Source organism: Schistocerca cancellata, unplaced genomic scaffold (assembly GCF_023864275.1).
Source record: "Schistocerca cancellata isolate TAMUIC-IGC-003103 unplaced genomic scaffold, iqSchCanc2.1 HiC_scaffold_891, whole genome shotgun sequence".
In the NCBI taxonomy this organism is placed as follows: domain Eukaryota; kingdom Metazoa; phylum Arthropoda; class Insecta; order Orthoptera; family Acrididae; genus Schistocerca; species Schistocerca cancellata.
In genome coordinates, this window is record NW_026046901.1 from 1 (window position 1) to 5000 (window position 5000).

At 53.5% G+C, this 5000-nt stretch overlaps 1 non-coding gene across 1 annotated transcript in view; it reads left to right on the forward strand.

The window, feature by feature from the left end:
- Positions 1-4204: 4204 nt before the first annotated feature.
- Positions 4205-5000, forward strand: part of LOC126148636 (small subunit ribosomal RNA) — a 1909-nt gene continuing 1113 nt past the window's right edge. The window contains exon 1 of the ribosomal RNA XR_007530612.1: positions 4205-5000. This exon is cut by the window's right edge and continues 1113 nt beyond it. This is a non-coding gene — a ribosomal RNA (small subunit ribosomal RNA).

Below are 5000 nucleotides of genomic sequence, written 5' to 3' on the forward strand. Positions count from 1 at the left end.
AACGAAACTACGCCAACCATACCTCCAAAACACGGCACCGCCATCTATGACAATGTGACGAAACCACATGCAATAGCTCCATCTACGCGAATCGGACGACACTACGTCCACCATGTCGAGCGCACCACAAACAAAAATACCGCCACCTGCAGGTCCCCCGCAACATGACCTGCTGCACCGATGATACCGCCATCTATGAGACGCCACGCCGACTACGACATCGCTAGGTCCCACAGTGCCCATTTTCCGACGCCACCCACAAACCCTGCATCATCTGCCCACCACAGGAGCCCCAACGCCTGTGCCTGCGTCGCACGAAGTCGTCGACCGACAATCGCTCCACCCGCACCCGCACGTGCCCCACCCCAACCGCCCAAATCGCAACTCCAGCGGATGAACGGCGGACTCTTCCCGCACTCGTAACGTGCAATCCGCCCCTATATCTTGCGTTTCATGAAGAGTTATATCGAATATGCCATATTCCCGCTGTCCCTATACATGCTGTAAGTAGCTCGCTTGCTACAGCAGCAGCAGCAGCAGCAGCAGCAGCACCACCTCCGCGCGCTTCCCTGGGGGCACTGAACCGCAGGATGCGAGACCCCACGCCCAGTGGCAAACAGGGCTCCTCTCAGAATATAGGCGGTCCCTACCCCTCACAACGATGACGGTGGGAGGGCCGTTTTACGAGACCATTTCCTGCGGTGCCAACGCTGTCGTAGAGCCGATACTCCATCTTTGGTACAAGGCAATCATTCCGCTGTAAATCAGTACGTCACTCGTAGTTCAGTCACCTCACAGCACTGCTCAGTAAACTATGCAGGCCCACATAGATAGATTATGATAGATTATATACGCAAATGCCCCTATACATGCTGAACGTCCGTACACACAAAATGAACCACACGTCAGCCACACACTCTATCACACACTACTCTCTGCCTGTAACAGACACAGATACAACTACTAAGCACCAGCATGGACCAACGTCCGGTGCATCCTATCCGCCACAGTACACCAACTACGCTATGATAACCAGACCGGGAGGTCCAATCATAAAACAGAATACCCCACTCGTCCGACAACCACAATTGCTCAGAGAAGCCACCAACACCCACACATGTCCTACACAGGGGTGCACCCATCACCACCACACTGCCTCGTCTTACAGCACAAACACACTGGCAGGAATGAAACACACAGGTCTGCCGCAACCACAGACACGGCTCGCCCCCTCTCACTGGCGAAAAGCGCATCCCGACGTGACATAACTCCTTTGACACACTGACGCTGCCTCGGGCATCCACGTCCTACGGTCGATATCAACGAACCTCCCCCCCCCCCTCCCCCCCACAACACGCCATCCCATACCACATTGTGTACCGTACCCAAACCTAACGTGTACTGTACTACAACGCAATGTGTACCATAACACAACCCAGTTTGTACCTTAACCTAACCTATGTCACCTTAACCTAACCTATGTCACCTTAACCTAACCTATGTCACCTTAACCTAACCTATGTCACCTTAACCTAACCTATGTCACCTTAACCTAACCTATGTCACCTTAACCTAACCTATGTCACCTTAACCTAACCTATGTCACCTTAACCTAACCCATCTTGCACCTTAACCTAACCCATCTTGCACCTTAACCTAACCCATCTTGCACCTTAACCTAACCCATCTTGCACCTTAACCTAACCCATCTTGCACCTTAACCTAACCTATGTTGCACCTTAACCTAACCTGTGTTGCACCTTAACCTACCTCAATTTGCACCGCAATGTAACGCAATTTGCACCGCAATGTAACGCAATTTGCACCGCAATGTAACGCAATTTGCACCGCAATGTAACGCAATTTGCACCGCAATGTAACGCAATTTGCACCGCAATGTAACGCAATTTGCACCGCAATGTAACGCAATTTGCACCGCAATGTAACGCAATTTGCACCGCAATGTAACGCAATTTGCACCGCAATGTAACGCAATTTGCACCGCAATGTAACTCAATTTGCACCGCAATGTAACTCAATTTGCACCGCAATGTAACTCAATTTGCACCGCAATGTAACTCAATTTGCACCGCAATGTAACTCAATTTGCACCGCAATGTAACTCAATTTGCACCGCAATGTAACTCAATTTGCACCGCAATGTAACTCAATTTGCACCGCAATGTAACTCAATTTGCACCGCAATGTAACTCAATTTGCACCGCAATGTAACTCAATTTGCACCGCAATGTAACTCAATTTGCACCGCAATGTAATGCAATTTGCACCGCAATGTAATGCAATTTGCACCGCAATGTAATGCAATTTGTACCGCAATCTACCCCCACATTGTGCCTTAACCTAACCCACATTGTGCCTTAACCTAACCCACATTGTGCCTTAACCTAACCCACGTTGTGCCTTAACCTAACCCACGTTGTGCCTTAACCTAACCCACGTTGTGCCTTAACCTAACCCAAGTTGTGCCTTAACCTAACCCAAGTTGTGCCTTAACCTAACCCAAGTTGTGCCTTAACCTAACCCAAGTTGTGCCTTAACCTAACCCAAGTTGTGCCTTAACCTAACCCAAGTTGTGCCTTAACCTAACCCAAGTTGTGCCTTAACCTAACCCAAGTTGTGCCTTAACCTAACCCAAGTTGTGCCTTAACCTAACCCAAGTTGTGCCTTAACCTAACCCAAGTTGTGCCTTAACCTAACCCAAGTTGTGCCTTAACCTAACCCAAGTTGTGCCTTAACCTAACCCAAGTTGTGCCTTAACCTAACCCAAGTTGTGCCTTACCCTGCTCTGTAATTGGCATATGACACGTTACATTAATGTATTGTCCAACCGCAACCCGCTCAGAATGTTGTGTACACAGCTACGTGTCATCTCCCCATAACAGCTGCATTGCAGTGTGGTACGCCATAGAGACGTGTGGGAGTAATGGACGCAGTGGATGGCGATCAGCATGAGCCGTCTGTTCATGTAGTGGCGCGTGTATGCAGACGTAGTAGTCTCTTCTCACACAATGTGATAGCACGGTGCCCCGCGTTCCACATCTGCGACATGCTACAGAGGCCGGTTGACAGTTGGTCGCGCAATGGACATCGCATACGTACGGGGGCACCTTCCACGTGCCCTCTAGTCGGGCACATTTTGTTGCGTGGATGTGAGCGGATGTAGTGTGTCTTGACACCTGACAGGCAGGCATGCAATAATAGTTGACTTTGCAAACGGGGATGGACGTGTACGTTTACTGGTGACGTTACGCAAATGAACAACTGGTAACCCGTTGTGGTGCGGTTGTCCTTGCTGGAGGTACATCTGTGAGGGCAACGATCGGTACAGCTACGAAGCGGTCCCCACCATACCAACGAACGTGAATGTGAATCTGGGTGTGAAGCGATACGCGGCTGTGGGTGGGTGGGACTGTCCCCGGCCGGTGAGGGGGGGCCGCCCGGCGTGCTGGCCGCGCGGTGCGTGGGCGCACGCGCTACAGCCGGCTGGTGGGGGCGCCCAGTGGCAGGCGCGCCGGCCGACGGACGCGGCAGGCGGCGCAGCTGCGCGCCGGGGCACCCTGCGCGCGGCGCCGTGCAGCCAAAGTGGGTCCTCGCCGGCCCGGTGCGAAGCGCGGTGGACATCTGCAGTGTGCTGGTCCGATTGAGGACTGTGTGCGTTGAGGATGCGCCGCCGCCCGGCACTCGGCGCCGCGACGCCGTCTGCTGCTCGGTCGCCCCAGCGGTTCTCGCTGGTGGTTTGTATCGCAGTTGTGCAGACGTGTTGGCACGTGCGCTGTGCTGGGAGAGTTCGCTTCGGCACCCACGTGGGGCCTTTGCCCTTCTGTGGCGCTGGCGTTGGAGCTGCCGGTCACCGTAGGTGGCGCGTGTTGTCTCCCGCCGGCAATGCCACGACAGCACGCTCCCGGGCCTCTGTCGGCAGCGGCAAGCTCAGTTGGGAGCACGGGTGGTCGCACCTAAAGCGTCTACTCGCCTAACTCCGGGCGATTGCGCCTCTCTCGAACCCGACCAAGTACTTAGGACGGCGCTGCGCGCCGCCGGGACCTGAGAGGGTTTCGAGGTGTATTGTGCAGGGGAGCTCAGCCTCCTCCTGTTTGCAGAATAATTGAGCGGACGCTTGCGTGTTCGCGCGGGCCCCTGGGACACACTCCCGGGCGGCCGGCTGCTCAGCTCTAGTTGACGCAGCTCCCTGGTTGATCCTGCCAGTAGTCATATGCTTGTCTCAAAGATTAAGCCATGCATGTCTCAGTACAAGCCGCATTAAGGTGAAACCGCGAATGGCTCATTAAATCAGTTATGGTTCCTTAGATCGTACCCACGTTACTTGGATAACTGTGGTAATTCTAGAGCTAATACATGCAAACAGAGTCCCGACCAGAGATGGAAGGGACGCTTTTATTAGATCAAAACCAATCGGTCGGCTCGTCCGGTCCGTTTGCCTTGGTGACTCTGAATAACTTTGGGCTGATCGCACGGTCCTCGTACCGGCGACGCATCTTTCAAATGTCTGCCTTATCAACTGTCGATGGTAGGTTCTGCGCCTACCATGGTTGTAACGGGTAACGGGGAATCAGGGTTCGATTCCGGAGAGGGAGCCTGAGAAACGGCTACCACATCCAAGGAAGGCAGCAGGCGCGCAAATTACCCACTCCCGGCACGGGGAGGTAGTGACGAAAAATAACGATACGGGACTCATCCGAGGCCCCGTAATCGGAATGAGTACACTTTAAATCCTTTAACGAGTATCTATTGGAGGGCAAGTCTGGTGCCAGCAGCCGCGGTAATTCCAGCTCCAATAGCGTATATTAAAGTTGTTGCGGTTAAAAAGCTCGTAGTTGGATTTGTGTCCCACGCTGTTGGTTCACCGCCCGTCGGTGTTTAACTGGCATGTATCGTGGGACGTCCTGCCGGTGGGGCGAGCCGAAGGCGTGCGACCGCCTCGTGCGTGTTCGTGCGTCCCGAGGCGGACCCCGTTGAAATCC